The sequence below is a fragment of the Mya arenaria genome, chromosome 15 (assembly GCF_026914265.1).
Source record: "Mya arenaria isolate MELC-2E11 chromosome 15, ASM2691426v1".
Lineage (NCBI taxonomy): Eukaryota > Metazoa > Mollusca > Bivalvia > Myida > Myidae > Mya > Mya arenaria.
Window position 1 is genome coordinate 4,759,017 of NC_069136.1, and position 24,117 is coordinate 4,783,133.

The 24,117-nt window shown below is 34.6% G+C and overlaps 1 protein-coding gene across 1 annotated transcript in view; it reads left to right on the plus strand.

Annotated features, from left to right (window-relative positions):
• Positions 1-375: 375 nt before the first annotated feature.
• LOC128219888 (uncharacterized) overlaps positions 376-24,117 on the plus strand; it is an 89,650-nt gene continuing 65,908 nt past the window's right edge. The window contains exon 1 of the mRNA XM_052928031.1: positions 376-400. The gene's annotated coding sequence lies outside the window, so the exon portion shown is untranslated. The remainder of the gene's footprint in view (positions 401-24,117) is intronic.

Here is a 24,117-nt window from a genome sequence, read left to right on the forward strand (position 1 = left end):
AATGATGTTAAGATAACTAATTTCAAGCGTTACAAATCATTTCTAAATATAACTTGTAATTTTATCAATGCATGTATGACATATTTCAGAATATGAATTTATGACAGATTTATGACATTCCATATAGTCATTGAAACCATAAACAACATTTCAACAAAAAGTCATTGACATAATTTAAAGATCTTGGATGTTATTCTCTGCATATATACAATACGTTCTTATTCATTAAAAACAAGTAATACTAAACGTGCAGCAACGCGCTAGCACAGGCGCAGATCAGAAGTGGTATTCATCCTACCAAACCAGTCGCTTGTGATACATACGGACTATTTCTAACAGGATTTCTCTGATAGTGTAATATCTCTCAAGGCAGGACGTTACGCTGGCCAATAGGAAAAAGGTAAGTGTAACATTTGTGTTTTTAAGTTTCAGGGTATTTTAGTTGAGTTATTTCATGTGGCGTGGCAAGGCTTTCCTCTATAGCGGCCAATGTTTCTTTCACTGACTTCATATTTGTTGGTTTTCCAGTGTTACACAATACAGCCAAATAAAATTATAGTTTTATAGAATAATGAAACAAAATAAAATTAATGATTATTACGATACTAATTTAATTAATTTAATTACAATTAAGGTTAATGATATTTTGTTATACTAATTGAATTGTGAGAATTATATCTATTCATATCATTTTTATTGTTATTATCCTGAAATAATTGTACCGAATTATAGCTTAACTTTTAGTTAATTCAAAGTTGAGCTTCTTTACGTTTAAAGACCTTCAAGAAACTGGGGCCTGGTATTCGATATGATGGAATCCATTTGGCATGTATTAGAATGCCTCGCCGGATAATTTGTCTTTGTAATGTTGCAATTTAAGTTAATCATAACATATTTCTTGGTCTACTGATTTTGCATTAAATAATAACTTAACAATTAGATAAGCGTGTTGGAGGTTTGCAAAACTTTATGAAAGGTTAAATTTGTTGAAGTATATTTGAATATTACATTGAACGTGACCAAACATATCATGCATGAATGGTGGTCCCTTTCATCGCAATTAGTGTAATACTAATTGAACGTTTTTATGAAACGAGCTGTTCTTTGCGAAAAATGGTATATTGCCAACTAAGTTTACCAATTATCAAAAATCAAAAGAAACGTAAGTAAAAACGAAATTGATAATTATGTTCTTTATGTGGTAGATAATTACACTGAAAATGTGTTTGGCAATTTTATATTACTAATATCTACAATGATCCATGTAAGTTGCGGAGGGAGGGAGGGAGGGAGGCGAATGCCCTTCCAAAATAATTATACAAAACACAACTTTTTAAAGATAATCTATTCATTTTGAATGCACATCCCGAATCAAATAAAAATGGAGCGTTTGCAAAAAACTGCTTGTACTTGAATGCATACCTGTTGCCACGCGTATAAGTAATTTCCAACTGACTCTAAATGCTGTTTGCGACGTGACAAAGTATGGTCACCGATTCCAGCTCATACGGTTTTCTCGTTCCTATACTTTTTGCTTTGAAGATAGTTTTCTACTAAGTTAAAACTAATCTCCACTTGTTGATTGGCTAATGTCTAATTAAAGATGTTATAACAACTTCGGGGACAAACTTAAAGCCAAACACAATATAATATCGTGTTAAATGGCATGTATATGAAATGTAAAAGCAAAATGACAATAAGACATACAAGCAAGTGGGAAACAAGAAGCATACACAATTCATAATCATATCAGTAAGCAATTTATCATTGAGTGTTGGGGATACTGCCTACGAACCTTTAGCGATCTTCTGGGGAGGTCACATAGCAATACTTACCTAGCAATTTTAAAGTTATTAATGGCTCACATATTAAACTGTTTTTGTCAATGGAAAAATAAATGTTAGGTTAGTTTATACAAACCAGTTTAAACAAGTTTTACGAAATTCGAATCCTTCTTGCCTTGCATTCCAAAACAAAATGTAATTATTGCCTCAGTAAGTAGTGTTTGTGTGAGTATTGCTAGGTGTAAGTACTGTTTGTGTGAGTTTCGTCATGTGTGAGCATTGTTTGTGTGAGTATCGTGATGTTTAAGTATTGATTGTTTAGGATCGTCGTGTCTGACATTGTTCGTTGGTTGAGTATCATCGTGTCTGACATTGTTGTTTGGTTGAGTATCGTCGTGTGTGATATTGTTGTTGGTTGAATATCGTCGTGTGTGAGATTGTTGTTTGGTTGAGTATCATCGTGTGTGAGATTGTTGTTTGGTTGAGTATCGTCGTGTGTGAGATTGTTGGTTGGTTGAGTATCATCGTGTCTGACATTGTTGTTTGGTTGAGTATCGTCGTGTGTGACATTGTTGTTTGGTTGAATATCGTCGTGTGTGACATTATTGTTTGGTTGAGTATCGTCGTGTGTGAGATTGTTGGTTGGTTGAGTATCATCGTGTCTGACATTGTTGTTTGGTTGAGTATCGTCGTGTGTGACATTGTTGTTTGGATGAGTATCGTCGTGTGTGAGATTGTTGTTTGGTTGAGTATCGTCGTGTGTGATATTGTTGTTTGGTTGAGTATCGTCGTGTTTGCTATTGTTGTTTGGTTGAGTATCGTCGTGTTTGTTATTGTTGTTTGGTTGAGTATCGTCGTGTTTGCTATTGTTGTTTGGATGAGTATCGTCATGTGTGACAGTCTAGTTTGGTTGAGTATCGTCGTGTGTGATATTGTTGTTTGGTTGAGTATCGTCGTGTTTGCTATTGTTGTTTGGTTGAGTATCATCGTGTCTGACATTGTTGTTTGGTTGAGTATCGTCATGTGTGACATTCTTGTTGGTTGAATATCGTCGTGTGTGAGATTGTTGTTTGGTTGAGTATCGTCGTGTGTGACATTGTTGTTTGGTTGAGTATCGTCGTGTGTGATATTTTTGTTTGGTTGAGTATCGTCGTGTTTGCTATTGTTGTTTGGTTGAGTATCATCGTGTCTGACATTGTTGTTTGGTTGACTATCGTCATGTGTGACATTCTTGTTGGTTGAATATCGTCGTTTGTGAGATTGTTGTTTGGTTGAGTATCGTCGTTTGTGAGATTGTTGTTTGGTTGAGTATCGTCGTGTGTGATATTGTTGTTTGGTTGAGTATCGTCGTGTGTGATATTGTTGTTTGGTTGAGTATCGTCGTGTCTGACATTGTTGTTTGGTTGAGTATCGTCGTGTCTGACATTGTTGTTTGGTTGAGTATCGTCATGTGGGCTATTGTTGTTTGGTTGAGTATCGTCATGTGTGACATTGTTGTTTGGTTGAGTATCGTCGTGTGTGAGATTGTTGTTTGGTTGAGTATCGTCGTGTGTGATATTGTTGTTTGGTTGAGTATCGTCGTGTGTGAGACTGTTGTTTGGTTGAGTATCGTCGTGTCTGACATTGTTGTTTGGTTGAGTATCGTCGTGTGTGACATTGTTGTTTGGTTGAGTATCATCGTGTGTGAGATTGTTGTTTGGTTGAGTATCGTCGTGTGTGAAATTGTTGTTTGGTTGAGTATCGTCGTGTCTGACATTGTTGTTTGGTTGAGTATCGTCGTGTGTGAGATTGTTGTTTGGTTGAGAATCGTCGTGTGTGGCATTGTTCTTTGGTTAAGTATCGTCATGTCTGACATTGTTGTTTGGTTGAGTATCGTCGTGTCTCACATTGTTGTTTGGTTGAGTATCGTCGTGTCTGACATTGTTGTTTGGTTGAGTATCGTCGTGTCTGACAATGTTGTTTGGTTGGGTATCGTCGTGTGTGACATTGTTGTTTGGTTGAGTATTGTCATGTGTGACATTGTTGTTTGGTTGAGTATCGTCGTGTCTGACAATGTTGTTTGGTTGAGTATCGTCGTGTGTGACATTGTTGTTTGGTTGAGTATCGTCATGTGTGACATTGTTGTTTGGTTGAGTATCGTCGTGTGTGAGATCGTTGTTTGGTTGAGTATCTTCGTGTGTGAGATTGTTGTTTGGTTGAGTATCGTCATGTGTGACATTCTTGTTTGCTTGAATATCTTCGTGTGTGAGATTGTTGTTTGGTTGAGTATCTTCGTGTGTGTTATTGCTGTTTGGTTGAGTATCGTCATGTGTGACATTCTTGTTTGGTTGAATATCTTCGTGTGTGAGATTGTTGTTTGGTTGAGTATCGTCGTGTGTGAGATTGTTGTTTGGTTGAGTATCGTCGTGTGTGAGATTGTTGGTTGGTTGAGTATCGTCTTGTGTGACATTATTGTTTGGTTGAGTATCGTCGTGAGTGACATTGTTGTTTGGTTGAGTATCGTCGTGTCTGACATTGTTGTTTGGTTGAGTATCGTCATGTGTGACAGTCTAGTTTGGTTGAATATCGTCGTGCCTGACATTGTTGTTTGGTTGAGTATCGTTGTGTGTGACATTGTTGTTTGGTTGAGTATCGTCGTGTGTGACATTGTTGTTTGGTTGAGGATCGTCGTGTCTGATATTGTTGTTTGGTTGAGTATCGTCGTGTGTGACATTGTTGTTTGGTTAAGTATCGTCGTGTCTGATATTGTTGTTTGGTTGAGTATCGTCGTGTGTGACATTGTTGTTTGGTTGAGTATCGTCGTGTGTGAGATTGCTGTTTGCTTGAGTATCGTCGTGTGTGACATTGTTCTTTGGTTGAGTATCATCGTGTCTGACAATGTTGTATGATTGAATATCGTCGTGTGTGAGATTGTTGTTTGGTTGAGTATCGTCGTGTGTGACATTGTTGTTTGATTGAATATCGTCGTGTCTGACATTGTTCTTTGGTTGAGTATCGTCGTGTCTGACATTGTTGTTTGGTTAAGTATCGTCGTATCTGACATTGTTGTTTGATTGAGTATCGTCGGGTGTGACATTGTTGCTTGGTTAAGTATCGTCGTGTCTGATATTGTTGTTTGGTTGAGTATCGTCGTGTGTGAGATTATTGTTTGGTTAAGTATCGTCGTGTCTGACATTGTTGTTTGGTTGAGTATCATCGGGTGTGACATTGTTGTTTGGTTAAGTATCGTCGTGTCTGATATTGTTGTTTGGTTGAGTATCGTCGTGTGTGACATTGTTGTTTGGTTAAGTATCGTCGTGTCTGATATTGTTGTTTGGTTGAGTATCGTCGTGTCTGACATTGTTGTTTGGTTGAGTATCATCGGGTGTGACATTGTTGTTTGGTTAAGTATCGTCGTGTCTGATATTGTTGTTTGGTTGAGTATCGTCGTGTGTGACATTGTTGTTTGGTTAAGTATCGTCGTGTCTGATATTGTTGTTTGGTTGAGTATCGTCGTGTGTGACATTCTTGTTTAGTTAAGTATCGTCGTGTCTGACATTGTTGTTTGGTTGAGTATCGTCGTGTGTGACATTGTTGTTTGGTTGAGTATCGTCGTGTGTGACATTGTTGTTTGGTTAAGTATCGTCGTGTCTGACATTGTTGTTTGGTTGAGTATCGTCGTGTGTGACATTGTTGTTTGGTTGAGTATCGTCGTGTGTGACATTGTTGTTTGGTTGAGTATCGTCGTGTGTAACATTGTTGTTTGGTTGAATATCGTCGCGACTGACAATGTTGTTTGGTTGAGTATCGTCGTGTTTGCTATTGTTGTTTGGTTGAGTATCGTCGTGTTTGACATTGTTGTTTGGTTGAGTATCGTCGTGTGTGACATTGTTGTTTGGTTGAGCATCGTCGTGTCTGACATTGTTGTTTGGTTGAGTATCGTCGTGTCTGACATTGTTGTTTGGTAGAGTATCGTCGTGTCAGACATTGCTCTTTTGTTGAGTATCGTCGTGTGTGACATTGTTGTTTGGTTGAGTATCGTCGTGTCTGACATTGTTGTTTGGTTGAGGATCGTCGTGTCTGACATTGTTGTTTGGTTGAGGATCGGCGTGTCTGACATTGTTGTTTGGTTGAGTATCATCGTGTCTGACATTGTTGTTTGGTTGAGTATCGTCGTGTGTGACATTGTTGTTTGGTTGAGTATCGTCGTGTGTGACATTGTTGTTTGGTTGAGTATTGTCGTGTGTGACATTGTTGTTTGGTTAAGTATCGTCGTTTGTGACATTGTTGTTTGGTTGAGTATCGTCGTGTGTGACATTGTTGTTTGGTTGAGTATCGTCGTGTGTGAGATTGTTGTTTGGTTGAGTATCGTCGTGTGTGATATTGTTGTTTGGTTGAGTATCGTCGTGTCTGACATTGTTGTTTGGTTGAGTATCATCGTGTGTGACATTGTTGTTTTGTTGAATATTGTCGTGTGTGAGATTGTTGTATGATTGAATATCGCCGTGTGTGAGATTGTTGTTTTGTTGAATATCGTCGTGTGTGACATTCTTGTTTGATTGAATATCGTCGTGTCTGACATTGTTGTTTGGTTGTGTATCGTCGTGTCTGACATTGTTGTTTGGTTGTGTATCGTCGTGTGTGACATTGTTGTTTGGTTGAGTATTGTCGTGTTTGACATTGTAGTTTGGTTGAGTATCGTCGTGTCTGACATTGTTGTTTGGTTGAGTATCGTCGTGTGTGACATTGTTGTTTGGTTGAGTATCATCGTGTGTGATATTGTTGTTTAGTTGAGTATCGTCGTGTGTGACATTGTTGTTTGATTGAATATCGCCGTGTGTGAGAGTGTTGTTTGGTTGAATATCGTCGTGTTTGAACCTGTTGTTTGGTTGAGTATCGCCGTGTCTGACATTGTTGTTTGGTTGAGCATCGTCGTGTCTGACATTGTTGTTTGGTTTAGTATCGTCGTGTGTGACATTGTTGTTTGGTTGAGTATCGTCGTTTGTGACATTGTTGTTTGGTTGAGTGTCGTCGTGTTTGACATTGTTGTTTGGTTGAGTATTGTCGTGTCTGACATTGTTGTTTAGTTGAGTATCGTTGTGTCTGACATTGTTGTTTGGTTGAGTATCGTCGTGTTTGAACCTGTTGTTTGGTTGAGTATCTTCGTGTCTGACATTGTTGTTTGATTGATTATCGTCATGTTTGTCATGTTTATATACCGTTTGTTTGAGTATTGAATGTTTGAGTATCGGCAAGTTTGTGTATTGATGGTTTGAGATTCATCATTTGTGTGTATTGTTTCAGTGAATATTGTTGATTTATATATATCGTCATGTGTTAATAATATTTGTGTGTGAATCGTCATGTGTGAGTATTGTTTGATCATTGTGGCGACATGATATTAAAGAAGGAACATTATATGGTTTTGCACATACACATACGCATATATAGAATATGTTGAACACATATTTATTTGAAATGGTGAAACGGACGATATGGTTGAACACAGCACTTACTGCACACTTACGTTTTGGTCAATATAAGAAAAAGTGTCAGAATACTGTTAATTTGATCAACATATGTTTGTTGCTTACATAGATAACGATTACTAGGATTTGGTCAAATCCACAATTTCAGTTTTGCCTTCGTCTGGTTTCTGGCGGCATTGCACCATACTGAACCATCTGAAAAGACATATAAAAGATAGTATACCAATGCAATCTTAAAAATACGAACATGTTCGTATTTGTAAAAAGTGTTCATCACCGCTGTTTTGCGAAATATAATTGATTAATAATTAAGAAGTTTATCTAGAAAACGAGTCAAGCGAGTATTCATTGGTTTAATCCTGTTTGCAGAGTTTTCTCCGTCATACTGATCGGGACGTGCGAGTTGCTCCATGCAAAATATACAGCATAGAGAAGGTCAACATGGGCTTGGAAAGACGCCAACTGCTTTTTCATTATCACTCTGTTTTTAATAGAAAATAGATGCTTGATAATTTATTGTTGTTGTTTTTTCAGTACATAAGCTTTGTAAACAAATACAAGAAACAAACACTCAGTATGAATAACACTCTAAGGAGTAATCCGGATAGGGCAATTGAAATAATAAGTCAAGTCAAGCATCATCATCGAAAGAAAAGAAGGAACCTGTACTGCGCATATAATACGGAAAGTCTTTGCATGACTGAAACCATGCACAAATCATTACCTACCTGTTTTCCTCTTCTTTCAACTCGCTGGTTACGGTCCATAGCGCATGCAGAAGCTTTGTATCGCCATTCAATTTACCAAAGCATTCAAAAATATGGTACACATGTATGATATGCTAAGTTAGCTCTGAAGACCGGCTGTTATGCACTGTGGTCTGGGATCAAACGCAAAAGAAGTCGAGATAACCACATTAAACAGGAAAGCATATTTTCGTTTAAATAAATACACACCAATAATCAATTAATTTTAAAATTGAAATCAAAAGCAATAGTCGTTCACATGTTTATATAATTTTAATTGTTTTCTAAGCTAGTGATGAATTATGAACTATAATGAACAACGTACACAAACACAAAAGCCCGCAAAGTTATTTTGTTTGTAGTAGATCAAAAAATGTTCTTGCTTCTGGTTTATAGCATGTTTTCAATGGGTCTCATATACTATTACTTATATTGTTTAGAGGTGCAAGCAGCAATGGCTAGCTGATAAACAGTTGAACAAACCCGAGATATGGAACGATAAAAGCTGCTTAAATCTTTATCGTTACATGTTAAGGTTACAAACAGTGTAATTTTCAGGTTGCAGAAACCGTTTTATAAGTACTAGATCACACGCCTGTCAAAGAACAAACTAACCGTAATTATTGTTTTAGTATTGGTGACGGCATGTTGGGTTGAATTACTCATTATTTTTTCTTATTTGTTTTGGGGGGGAGAGGGGATCTTCCAATTTAATTTAAACTTATTCATTTTTACAACGATTGCGAAACAAGCTATTGCAACTTATATTAATAACTCTCGTTGGCATGATGTTGCGCGAGAGTGTTGTCTAGTGTTGTGGGGGAAACCGGAGTTCCCGGAGGAAACCCACTTGTCCGACATGGTGACCACAAACCAAACTCACATGCACCCAGGCCGGAAACCACTGCGCTAACCGGACTACCAGTAAGAGTAAAGTCGTTTTTTTCAGTATGTATTTTGCGTCTTTTGCCATTGGCAGGATGCGCTTTAATGTATTTCGACTCCAAAACGTGGTTACAACGAAAAACTAGTTTTTGCCGGGAAACTCTTTACTTCTACAGTTGTTTATTCGGACGTGGAATACGCAACTTCTTTCCTTGACTTCTCCATTGGTTTGTTTGTATTTTCAATGTTTGTTATTGTGTTTTTCCTGACAAATAACTAGATAAAGTTTAGCTTCATCATTAGATAATGAACTTTAAGTATCAGAACATGAAATGATCCCGTTGCTTATGTCCCTTTTAGGCTACTTTGAGTTACATGGATTAACGTCTCAAAGGCAAATGACAAAATGAGAACCCAAACACTGTCTTGACTGTCGGGCGTATGCGCGAGATTACTTGTCAGGAGTCCTCAGTTTTCCATTGTCCTTGAACTTCATAATTATACTGATTTGGTAACTAATAATGCAACTATTTTCGTGAACAGGGGTACACGTATTGTATAGTATGTTGAAATTGTTTTTAATTCGATAGCCATAATTATAATAACATTCGAAAAGAAGAAGTACCACGGCACGCAAAATCAAGTAATATGTGTCCATTTCGATGTTTGTTGAAATAATTGTAAATAAAAAGCCCATATTGCCTTTGACAATAACAAAAGTATCTACAAACAGATATTTTTAGCGTAGTTTTCAAACTATTCGGATTGTATTCAACCTTTGATTCTACAATTTCTAAAACAGAATATAATAAATATTTTCATTCATTTTCTTATAAAAACGTTTTTGGAACAAATATTTCTATGTTTCCGACTGATGTTATGCGCCAATAAAACAGCAGCAATCTCGTCTCCACTTGAATAACCGTATCTCAACATAATACTTCATGGGAGAGTGAAATTATTGCAGCGTGGGAATGGCATGTTTTTCTTCATGGAAAATTACCTAAAATCACCATTAGTCATAATATTAGCACTGTTTCAGAAATTTCGTGCCTTTGCCTTTGTAAAATGTGGTAAAAAACAAAAGGCATGTATAGATATGACGTATTCGAGGCTAATGTGCCGCGGAACAATCACGCGGCTGATAAATGTTCATTCATGAATATCCATACAAAGCTTCTGTCAGTCAAGAAATTAAACTTAGTGTCATTTTCTGAAAATACTCAAATGTGGAAAAATGTAGGGCTTCAAACAAATTATATCGTGGATTTAGTTGGTATGTACATATCGCAGGTAGTAATTTGAATCTATGAAATATATAATTGATATTCAATATTGTCAATTAAACGCACGCAAAGACATGTTTAAACTAGGATACACTGTCTGTGTTGAGACATGTCGATTGTTGAGCTGTAACAGAGCCGAGAGTCAAATAGTTTGATTTTATAGTTATTGAATAATTTGTATCATTGTATTTTATTGTCAGTATGTTTTTTCAATGTGTACAAACAATTTATACCCACTTAATATTTTATGTCACGTGGAATCAAGACATTGTTCTATTCTCATAACTAATTGTTGGATTTCAACATATGCATTTCTCCGGCAAAGTTAAAACATGACCTTGTCAACAGTCTGCACAAGATTAAACATCTTATCTAATCTCAAATTTGATTCATCTGGCATCTTCTTACAGACAATGCAGTGTGTGTGTGCTTAGACTAGGTCACTTGTAAGTGGTTCTACAACACGTTATGCTTGCGATGTTTATTGGGCTTTTGAACTCTTGAACTGCGCAATGTTGTGGAAGCATAATGACGCTTACAGTCTCATTTTGACAATGTTTATATGTAAACACATTTATTACGATCAATTAAATCATTTTAATTTGAAGCAATTTAGTTAGAAATATTGTAACACGACACTGCAAGGGAAGCAACTTCAATTCGTAAAGATAGTTCATGTTTCATTATAAAATAATATTAACAATATCCATACGATTTTAACCTGTATATTATATAATAGTTTCTATTTTAATTTAACCTGTAATAAGTTAATGGTGTTTACAATCAAGTACTATCGGATAAAGTTGCATACATTTATAAAGGGCATAAGAAAAAATATTACTTCCTTGTTAGTGAACTAGTGTTACTTAGCCATCGAGTGGTACAGATCTTGAAGACGATATATATATATATATATATATATATATATATATATATATATATATATATATATATATATATATGCTAAATTGCATATTGTATTTTGATGTTCATATTTTTTTAATCTAAAAGTCTTTTTAAAACACAAAATGTGTCGCCCTTGTTGCCATTACGAGTTATATAAAACGTGTGTGTGGTCAAAGGGGGGCAACTACAATACTGTTATTCTTAAAAGATAGACGCAACATATCATTTCTTATTCATCCTGGTATACTTATATGTTTTATTTTGCTAAATTAAGTTTACGTAACTTATGCATAAATAAATTGTAATTTGTAAAGTAATTTTGTATAAGAATTATAATACATTGATTAGCTTTTGTATTATTGGACGATGGCATAACACGGTCTTTTTAACCAATAAACAATAGATACTATGTTATCTTCGGTACTTGATGCTTGATGGAAAATCAAATTCAAACAATTCGATTATATGTCGGTTTTTCTTTAACTATTCTCGCGAGTTTTGTTTTGCGTAGAAATGGTTTAACTCGTTTAGCTCATTCATTTTCCAGTGCAGTTACACAATATGTATATGCACGATACTCTCTTGAGGTGTTATAAAAGGGTAGACATTATATTATCTCAAGAGAATTGTATGTATGTATGTGTTGTGAAACTGTACTGGAAGATGCATATCACTTCATGCTATCATGCCCTTTATATTCAGATATTCGAACGAGATGTTAATGACCTATGTATTTTTGTCAATATCCAACTCTAGAAAAGCTTTGATGGCAAATTAAAATGTGAATTTAATTCGAAAAGTTGCCATGTATCTTTACTTCTCTTTTGAAGAGAGGGACAACTACCTTGAAGTGTTCAGATAACTATGACTCGATGTTAACTATAATACGTCAATATTGTTTACATTTACTGTATTGTGTATTTGTTAATGTCATAACCTCATGCATTATGTTTAATTCATGTTGTATATTATGTTTTTGGGTTGGAGGCCATATAATGCAAATAAATCGAATTGAACAATACAAAATAAAAAATGATAATTTGTTTAGCATTGTTTTGTTCATAAACTGTTGAAACCATAAAGAAAACAACATGACGAGGAGTAATCGCCTTTTAAATATTTGGGGGGGGGGGTAATTTCATTAAATGCTGTATAGCCATTGATTGCACCGTTTGTGATATGTTACACGACAATGCAAGGGAAGCAACTTCAATTCGTAAAGTTCTTGCATATTTCATTCAATAACATTAATGATTTAAGCACTATTAACTTAAAAGAAACGAAACTGTCCTTGAATGTTGTTGTATTGTTTTACATTAGTTTATGTGTGTTAAAATATAACTTGTAATAAGTAATTGTTGTGGTGTTTTTTAATCAATTTCATTGGAACACATTGCATTCTTTCATAGAGGGCATAAGAATATTATATTCAATTGTTTTGTTAGTGGACTACTACGACCTTTTCTTCGAGTGGTACACATCTTGAAGACACTATATTCTTCCTGCATTGTGTATTATATTTTGTTTTGCATACATTTAACCATCTTTGACACTTTTCAAATACAAAATGTTCGCTTTTACTTCCTTTGCCTGTTATATCGAAATCGCGCTTGTGGACCAACGAATGCAACTACAACATAAAGTATTTTCTACTTTAGCCTTAGATATAACACATTTCATCAAGAATTAAATACTACAAGAAGTTGTGATATTTAAAATAAATTAGATACTGTAGTAAAAATTAATATTAATTTATAATTCTGGTTAGAAGTTTAGTAAAAGTGATTGTTTTGGTGATAAGTGTTATTCTTAAAAACTGGATGAAACAAATCGTTCCACATCAATACTTATACTACTACACGTATATACAATACAGAAATGTTTTAGCGTTGAGCGTAGTCACATTTCCTCGTGCTTAAATGAATGATACCATGTTAAGTATATTTGCATAGGATAAATAAATAAGATATTAACACGTGATCATGTAAATTTATTTACGTTATACTAGATTGAAAACAAGCTTTTAACAAAGTTATTTTATGTCAGTTTAACTTTCACTATCTGTCACGACCTTTGAACATTTTGCGGCCATAGGCCGACTTAATTCACATTTACTTTCTGTTAATTAATAGAGAAGAACTGTATATAATTTAAATTCACATTGGTCATTTTAAAATGAAACTTGACATGCACAAAAAGGCGAATAAAATGAAGAAGTATTAAAAAAGCATTGAATATTCTCATTTTAGCTTTATGGTTGTTCAAAAGTCGAAGATATTTCATTTTCGCGAACGTTTTTCCCAGGAAAGAAAACAGATGATATGAGAAGATAAAAAACAACGATAATAATGCTAAAAATAAAATACAAATTCGGCATCGATATGGCCAACTGATAATCTTCACAGTCAAGGTCACATTACACCGTTTTGGACATAGTTTAGTCAAAACATCTCCATGTGAAACGAGTTCAGTATCCGAAAAAGTGTGCAAGTTATTAAATTTATTTCCTTTTTGGCAAATACTGTTTTGCATATATCTTCTGTCCGTGAGTAAAATAAATTAATACCCCTTAGCGGTCGAGAATTAAACTTGATGACAGAAAAAATATCACTAATAATTTGGTTTAAATATATCTTGCCAGAAACATAATAACAATCTATGATTATACATGATAGAGAATAAATGTATAGAATTATGCTTATTACTAAATGTAAAAAAAGTTACCATACCGAATTAAGAAGCAATCTTAGAATCATGTTACTCGTTTGAGTATATTAAAGCTATACATTATTTTACTATGGTAACGTATCGGTATATTTAGGTATTTTTCATTAATGTTTGATTTTGAGGTAACGTGAGTGGACAATTTATGACCGTTGTTGATATGTTCAAACAGAAGGTGAGGTAGAAAAGAGAGGGGAAAAATGAAAGTGAAAGTATGGTCGCAAATCCCCATGGGTCATAGTAATCCTTCTTCGAAATCAATAACACAATGATAATTAGGTACTATTGGAGCGGAAACGATAAGATGTTTAGATAAAACCTTGAGATTAACTTCTTTGCATATTTCAATGGTTGAGTCAGTGTATATTTTCAACCATATTTGATCGGTGTTCCTCGTACATATGGCATTCCAGAAGATAATGTGCAGTTGTGTCAACTTCACCACATATACAAAATTGGTTTTCAATAATAAATGTGTTTGGAGTGAAGATGTTTTTTTTAGTACAATGAGTTCTGAGCTTTCCATGCTGAATATTCAAGAAGCGTGGACCATAGTAAAACTGTGATGGAATCGAAGTAATCCCGAAGAAGATATAGATTTTTTGTTGTTATGGATCTGTAGTGGGATGTTGTTCCAAGATTCAATCGTTGATGGAAGATAGATGGTGTTATTGTAAACAGTAAGATTATATAGTAAACATTGTATTGTTCTGAGCTCAATCTCTACAAACATGTTTGGGAGTAGTGTAATAATGTTTGTATTGATTTAGAAGTTTGTTCTTACTTTTAAAACTTTAGGTTTATGAGAGGGTCGTTTCAAAAATCACAATGTTTCTTTTCGAAACAAAATTCTTAAAAGGGTCATCAAAAAGTAATGACTAATAATTTTATTCAGAAGAAGCATTTTAAGTTAAAAACAACAACATAACTTAAGGGTAAATCAAGTAATGGGTGATGCAATACCTGCTCCTGAATCATTTGAACAGGAATTTCAAACCTTAAGGCAAGAAGTACATCAAGTACGCACCATTTTAGAAGTAAAAGGTGCTTCACAAAACATTTCACGTTTTGATGAGGTAAATAAAAACGAATATAGGGATTGGGTACGAGACATTGAAAGGTGTCGCGTAATGCCACCGTTCACTTAACTTTCGTGATAGTTCGTTCAGTAACCAACCAACAACTGGTCAAGTGTTCTAAGTCTTTATTGTTCCACGTTCTTTCTAAGTATAATAATCAGTATATAATACAGCATGACATTTAAGGTAATCTCGCATCCTAACTGCCGTCCATTAAGGACCCAAGGCCTCGTTCCTTGCCTTGCCTAACCGCACTCTGTTTTCACATCCCAAATCATCTCTTTTATACTGATTTGTTGTCTACATATGACAGCTTTACAACCACAGGAATACACGTTTTTGTAATTAACATGACCATTTTGTACATTTGTACCAGGTCGGCTGTCAACCATCTTCATATTCAAATGACAATCAAAAATGCCCTACATTACTAAACATACAGTATGTAGACACATATCCATTTAATTAAATCTTAATGATATCTTAAATATAACGTATTACGTCACATTCTATAGTAACTCTGTTACGTGACAAAGGTACCAAACAATGATGACTGTGCACGAAGAGAATTGTATACTTTTGGCCTACCAGTCATCAAAAGCAGCAGTTACGGGATTTATACAAAGAATACTGGAGATTCCCCATGCTACCTGGGTAAAATTCAAGGTTAAACTTGCAAGTAGGTTAAGCGATGGAGCTAACAGACATTGTTCTAACTCTGCTGAGGCAGATAAAGCAAAAACATGGAGAAAGCTTTATGCAGCGCGTTTACTGAGTATATCTCAGGAAGCGATCGAAAACAAGTAGGCGCCTGGAAAACAGGCCCAACTTAATGACATTTTCGTAAATTGCCTGCAAAATGATCAGCTGAAATTGACCATTCTCAGGAGAAATCCTGATACACTATTTAATTATGTAGGCATACCAACAACTGAAACAAACTGAAGAAATAGGATTACTTATGCCTCAGAAAAGGGCATTTATAGCATTTATAACATTTTGAGGCAAACATCAGTCCCATGGTCAAAGTAATGCTCAGGAGCCTATGGAGGTTGACCATTCCTGAGGTTTGCGTTGTTATAAATGTCAAGGTCGAGGTCACCGTGCAAGGGACTGTCGAAAAGTGTAGCACAGTGGGATAAAAGAAGTGTCCGTTGCTACAAATGTGGCGTATTTGGTCACATTGTACGCGAATGCAGAAATCAACATAGTCAAGTCAATCTCACGAAAACTAGGGTCTTTTTCCAACGCCGAGGTCGGTAAGACAAGGGAGAGCAACATTGAAAGCAAAGATAAACCTATTATTGTTAATGCTTTGGGAAGCCCAAATTCCAGCTTAATACATATTGGGAAACAAACATTCCGTGCCCTTTGAGACTCTGGGACAAAAGTGTTATTAATGCACGAAAGGGTTTTAAAGGATTTGAAAAATGGACCAAAATTAATGCATAAGTTTATAAACCTGCATACAGCAGGTCATTCACCAGTAAATGTCCTTCGATGCGTTAATGCTGATATGACGGTCAATGGAACCGTAATGTCTTAGGAGTTTTAAGTAACAAGTCAATCAAATAGAAATATTATTTTGGGATAAGACATGCTTAAGACATTTCGTCAAATGATGTTCGGTTGTATTTTGATCTTCGGTTAATGAGAATAAATGAAAGACTTACTGTAGACTTAAGGAAGATATTCACATTGATATTACAGTTAGGATGCAATTCACTGAAATTATTTGTTATGGTAAAGTTAGGAAAAAACAGATATTAAAGAAGGATATATGTTCGAAATGTCAGAAATTGGTATAGGCTATATTACAATTGAACCTGGACTGAAATTAATGAACTCAGTTACAAAATTCTCTGAATGCGGATTCATCAAATATCAATTCCATATTTGGTAAGAAAACTTTTTCCAAATACACTAAACACGCAATATCTTGATGAGTCTAAACAATATCGTTCACAAATGTAGAATTTGATCACGCAAAATCAAGATCTTTTTGCAAGTACTGACGCGGAATTAGGTCACACAGGTACAGTCCGCATGAAATTCGATGTTGGTGAAAACAAACACATTAAATTCATACCATACAAAACACCAATACAAAATCGAAGGTAATTGATAAGGCAATAGCTGAAATGTAAGATGCAGGTTTTATCAGACATTCAAGGTTACCTTGGTGATTACCTGTAGTAATAGTTAACAAAAAGTATGGATCAAAACGGTTTTGTATTGACTTTAGAAAAGTAACAAAGAACATTTTTTCCGCTACAATGAACAGATGACATTTTGTCATTGCTTGGTAAAGCAAAGTTATTTACGAGCTTGTCTTTTAGATCTGGTTATTGGCAAGTTGCATGGATGAGAAAGATAAAGAAATGACTGCTTTCACAGCATCTGGCAAAGGTCTTTATGAATGGAATGTAGTGCCCTTTTGCATTTCAAATGCATCGAATATATTACAAGAATTAATTTCAGGTGCCCTTCGATGTTATGGTGACTTTAGTACAGTTTTGGATAACATTCTCATATTCAGTAATAAGTTTGGGGAAAATATCATGCACATAAACATAAAATTTAAAGGTAGAGTCAAGATTGAAACTTGAAACTTTAGTTGAAAAAGTGCAACGTATCTTGGTTTTACAATCATCTCAAATGGCATCAAGTAAGGTTAAGGAACAGTTGAAGCCATAAGGAAGTAACCATCTCCTACTTGTGTTAGGAAGTTATACGTTTTATAGGAATGATATCTTATTAAATAAGATTTATATTAAACTTTAGTTAAATAGCATAATCATTGACAGCCTTAACTAACTCTTTACTTGGTCTGTTGTGCATCTAAAATCCTTTGAATAAGTCAAAAATAGTTTTACTGTAGATCTACCTTACCTATCCTGATCCAAACATATCTTACACACTTTACACTGATGCAAGTGATATGTGCATAGGTGCATGTGTGACACAGATGTGTGATGGTATCGAAGAACCGATATATTACTTGTCACATAAACTCAGTAAAACACATATCGAATGGTCAACAGTAGTGACAGTGTGTTATGCAATTCACTTTGCACTTTAAAAACTTGATTATTATTTACACAATTCAGTCTTTGTTATCAAAACAGGTCACTGTCTTCTAAAACTTACTTGAGTCACCAATGCAAAACAAAGTTCAACTATGGGCACTCACAATGGCAGGATACAATTGTACGATTGAGTATAAGAACGGATCTACTTTCAAGACAACCTTTGCACACAAAGTCTGACCTCTATGTGTCACCAAGTGCATTGCCTAGTGATTTTTGTCTGAATCAGACGTGGGTATTAATGACATCTTATATCAAATAAATGCCTTAGACTACAATCAATTTGATCAACAATATGCAAGTAGTTCTTAACCTGACGTTGACAAACTTCAGAAAGCCGATAGTACAGAATTATCGAACTTTGCTCTGAGCAACTGAATTTATCCTTCGAACAAACGACGAAACGATTGTTGAAAAAAAAACACTTGATATTAAACTGAGAGGGTAAAAGGGGCTATTGAAACATCGACTAGTGGTTGATGGTGTGCTGTATTACTTATAAAATGCTGGTGAAGACCCTAATATAAGGTTGTTTGTTCAATACATTTGAGACAAATTTAAGGATACCCTGGTTACATCGGAATACAAAATACATTTGATCCTATTAAGAAAAAAACAAATTTTATTCAAAGAAATGAATATCTCATAGCATGTTTACTTTGTCAAACAAGATCGTTACAGAGAGCTAAACAGTCATTGCAAACACTGATTTACCATCATATCCATTTGCAAAGATACGTTTAGATTTGTCAAGACTATACACTTTGAGTATCTTGTCCTCAATCGTTAAATTATTTCCTTTGTTGATTAGATTCTGGTTGGCCAGAGGCATTTGCAGTTAAGGACAAGTCAGCTGAAGCAATGACACATTTACTCATTGAACAATCATTCCCACGATTTGGGTGCAACAAATAGTTACTGACAATGGCATTAAATATGTAAACAAAATAGTTGAACATTCTAAAAACAGATCATGTAAAACAGCAGTGTATTCACCACAATCAAATGCAAAGGTCGAAAGGTTTCACAGGAATAGACCTTTTTCCTATGTGATATCAAATAATTTGACTGATGCAATATCCGAGTTCTTGACATAAGACTTGCCAAAATTGATGATGGCAAATTCCAACGCCTAACGATAGACGGTTAAGAACAGAAGCCTATGCGTTGCCTCCAAAGTCAGAATCTGACAGTGCAAATGAGTTAATTGATCGCTTTATTGAACAAGGGGATAATAGTGATTCAGAAAATAATCCTTTAGGCCTAATAAGCTGCAAAAGGAAAATAAGAGAATATCGAATGATTCATTCGATTCCTCAGTCGACTGGGACAGTTATAATGATGATTCTATTCAAAGACATCAAAGTTCAAATGTTGAAACTCACATATCGGTAGATATTGACAATGATAAAACAAAGGTAAAAAACTGAATTGTAAATGCAGGAAACCTAATAGTTCAAATGTAAAACGTCTATTAACTCTTATTGCTGATATTTTGTAGCTGATAATGAAATGTGTTTTTTTTGTCATTTTTGTGTATTTTCAGAAATCAGGTGGAACATTTACATGTTCATGAATTAAATACAGCAATAAGTAAATAAAAGACTGTCCTCAAACAACAAATTCCTCGTGTCAAACAAGTTACGCATGCATTTCTGCATTTATAAATGGTTATTGATGAACATATTATATCTATTCAGAATGCGATGAATTATTTTTGCGAATGTCGTCGAATTAAGCATGTTGTCAATTAGTCATTTTATAACAGGTATAATTGAACAGTGATTTATTAAATGGAAATCGAAAACAAATTGCCAGTAAAACTTGGGTTACCTGTTGATCCTAGAATTAATAGTTGGCAATACTATAAAACGTCTATTGCGATACCTACATTGAAAACGATCAAATAAGAATTGTTATTGAAATACTATTCATCGAAATCACTGATAATTCTGAAATATTTTAAGTTCATAATTTGGCTGTACTTTTACGGAATAAACAAGAGGACAATCAAATCACTTTTACTGCAAAATATGATATTGATATTACAATACTTAATGAGAAAATGTCGATCACTATACACACTTTTAGACAATTCAATTACCGAATGTACTATTGTCTTGAAAACAAATTGTAAAACAAAAGTCCGGGGCATACGTGCCCGTGGTCGAGCCTTGACAGAGCTGCTCATCTATAGAAGAAGCCGGTAAGATTTGGGGCATCATCTCGCAGGGATCTCAAACTCCTGTTGGTGGCTCTGAGCTCGAATCATCATCGTCCTTATAATTATCGTCCAAATTATCATCGATCGATTTGTTCTGTATCATCATGAAACAGTCCAAGTACAGTACCATCAGTTTTATTTATTTTATGACAGCTTACCAAGTAAGAGCTCCTGGAAAAGTATCGATCAACAACACTATTTAGAATTATTATTCAGCAAAATTTAGCATTATGAACACATCTGCATTTCAAACAATCCAGAAATCACAAATTGTTATAAAAGAACAGTCTGAACAATAATAAGCAAACAGGACCTTATAGAAAAACAACAACAACAATTTCTACAGGAAATGCATCAATGCCTTATGGATATTTACGACTTCGAAGTGAACACATAACTATCCTGATTAAATTAATTTCTGAGTTCATTGACTATAATAATCTACCCGAACTTAATAACCAATCATCAAGGGACCCTGTCCGTATGGAACAAAAAATTGTACAATATCCTTACAACAATTAGGAACCATTGTTCAAGCTTTAACGATAGACGCACCAATGAGGAGTTTAGGGTTCGTTCATTTCTGAATCTGTTCGACTTGGAATAGATTTTTATTTCGTTCGTTGATTAGGATCGGATATCTTCGGATCCTTTTGTTGAACGTGGACATCACTTTCATCATATATTCGTTGTACCTTCGTCATTCATCGTTTAAACGTTTTGGAAAACTTCAACGCATTTTACCTTGAAACATTATTTGATTGGATGACATTTTCATGAGATAACTATTGTATAGCCGTGTCCTTGTGTAACACCACGCAATTTCAATACGTTTTGCGTTCAAAAACAGTTTATTACTCTTACGTTTCACATTGTGTATTATTGTTAGAAATATGTAACACTGTTGATTGATTAAAATGCTTATTTAATGTGTTACACTACGATCGTGTGACACTGATAAAACCTTATATTATATATGTTGTGTTACATTTGGTATATTGGACATTAATGATTTGTATATAAACTGATTGTTCCCGAACAGAGGAGAGAAGAAGCAGAGAGGAGTTGAAATGCAGTGTATAGCACATTAAAAATGTTTTAAGAATTATTTCTTTTAAAAGTATTAATCTTGGACATTTAGTTTGGATAGTGCGCATTTAAGTTCAGCGCGTTACACTGTGTATGCTGACTTTTACTTGTTAAAACAACGCCAAGGTGTGTATGAATGTTAACTTAACAAATATTGTATTGTATATGGTTAAAGGTGTACATTGAGGTTTAATACCTTTTGCTAGGATTGAAAGAAACCAGCGAATTGTCTGCTCAATCAGAAATTTAAGTGAAAAAAGAACGCTGCGAAAGCTCGAATTTCATTTCCTTCATCCATAGCTTTGCAGAATGTATGATAAATGTACGAAAGCTGATTTAAAATTGAATCATTATGGACTAAATCCGGTTGCAAGGGAGATATGCCATTGTTGAAAAGGAAGAAGTTGAACGTATGATTATGAAAACCTGTTTTAAGCACCATATTAATACAACTTAACAACAATATAGGTCGATTATTTTTTAACAAACAGTGGGTCGTACTTCTTATAAAAGCACATACATGGGCCAATTTCCACTTCTCAGGTACCTTACCAATTTGAAGGGAGTAGTTAAAACGATATATTTTAAATTATTATAAGGGAGGCAACCACAACGCAATTATATTACCAAGTTTAAAATTTAAGTAGAAATGCTTAGTTTTGATAGAGCTATTCAAAGTATCCTTAGTTCACTTATGTCTTACAGTATATATAAATAAAAAATATGAATATATTTTATTTGCTATTTATATTTGGAAACATACTATGCGTACTGTATTGAGGTAACTTATCTGCATCAACGAATCAAAACCTAAATGTTTTCGACATTCTTATTTATGCATTAAAAGCATATTGAGAACAAGTCAAAAGCGAGATGTCTTAAATGAGAAATGCTGCCATAAATAATTTATAGTTCGGGCCACAAACTCTCAAAATATCTTAAACATAACAGGTTCAAATATCCTACTTTTTTGGTGGTTTAGTAGAGCGGGAGGTCGTAGGATAGAGCCCCACATGGAGCTTGTCCTGATACGGTCGACTGCTGACCCAGCTTAGTTGATGGATACCGGCCAGACGCCCGGAATATAGGATAACAAATGGGAGTGAAGATTTTCGTCAATTGAGGTGTCACTATCGAGTCCGATTTCAGGGTATAAACCTTTATGAGGGGCCTGGTCGGGATCAAACGAATAACTTTATTGGTGAGAGGCGGACGACTTTACTAGTACTCTACTCTCTCCTTAATGTGATGTTGAATTATGTTCTATCACCATAAAGGATAGAAATATACATTCTGAATTAAAAAAAATAAAATGAAAACAGACTTTTATTCATTTAAGGGCGTTATTCGTGAACCGTAAAACGGTCGCCCGTTTGTCATATAGTTTTTTGAATTTCTTATTAATGTCGTTGCTGTTATTCAATGTCACAACAAAAGGCCCATTTAAATGTTTTACGGTCTTATTAGTTTTTCGTTACTATGTACTATATACTATAGTACTTTAAAATCCTAAAATAATAATTTCAGCAAAATGTTGTAGAATATAAACAGAAATAATAATATCGTATCCTTTTCTTTATTTTATGTAAATTACCATTCAGCGCAATTTACAAACAGTTTGTAGGGCAAGGGTAGAAATGACAAAAAAAAGAGATTCAAGGCTTTAATGTTGTCATAATTTCCAGTTTTACAGAGACTGAGAATGGTAGTCTTTAGTTTACATATTCTTAGCCATGTTGACCCAGTGCCGATACACCGGATTGATGTTTAAATTTGTTACTACTGAGCTTGTTTCTGTAGCTTTTTGCATAAATATTTCAAGATTTTGAAGTTTATAAGTCAAGGTCAAATCAGAGAAGTCAATGTCCAATCAGATCACCTGACAAAACATGATCATAATCAAAGTAATAAAATTATTGCATTTCACAGTTGGTAATGTGACACTGTACTGCGTCTATTTTCATGGAGATGCAGTTGCAAATGTTTTCATGGTATAGAGTATATGTGTAGAGTTAATGAAATGTTCCATAAATAAACTGATGACAATTGTCCATACTTTACAATTTTATTGCACTAAACAAAAAACGGTAATGTCACTCGTCAGTTGTTTTTCATCTGTTTATAATGAACTGTTCTTTTATTATGGCAAATGTTAAGGTTTTTGAACGGCAAGAACGCCGATATGGAAATTTAGGCAACGTGCGCTCGGTATTTTATCCATATCGTTTATACCATTAGTTTTAAGGGCCTACTTTAGATGAATTTGATGATGATGACGATGATGATGATGACTTCTTTTCGTCGAATACTACAGTCAGCTAACAAGGGTGCCACGGAACGCTTGTCCGTTCTTGTTGTTGTTGTGTTTTTTTTTATTCGAAAAAAGGACACTTGCAGTTTTTTTTATAAAAGTACTAGTTATGCGCATTGCAGCACATCTGCGTATTGCCTCTGAAATTATATGTACTAAATTAAATTTGACTTGTGGCGAAGATTTGATTTCTGACACGCCTTTTTCGACGACGAAACCAATGCAATTGCTATAACCCATTTTCTGTACGTAAGAAAAATACATTAAACACATCGAATTAGAGTACATCCATAATCATATTTAATTAAGAACAACTAGTACGAATCCTATATGTTTAGATAAAAGTATTGCAATATGTGTCTTTAAATCTTTATTTCAACCTTAACCAAACGCGTTTTTTACAATATGACAGGGCCAATAACCACGTAACCGAAATATTTCTTGGGAGCATTAGTCACCGCTTCGTCCGGATTGATTTTCAATGAAACTATATGGGAATCTTAACTTTCAAGAGGAGATACTCATA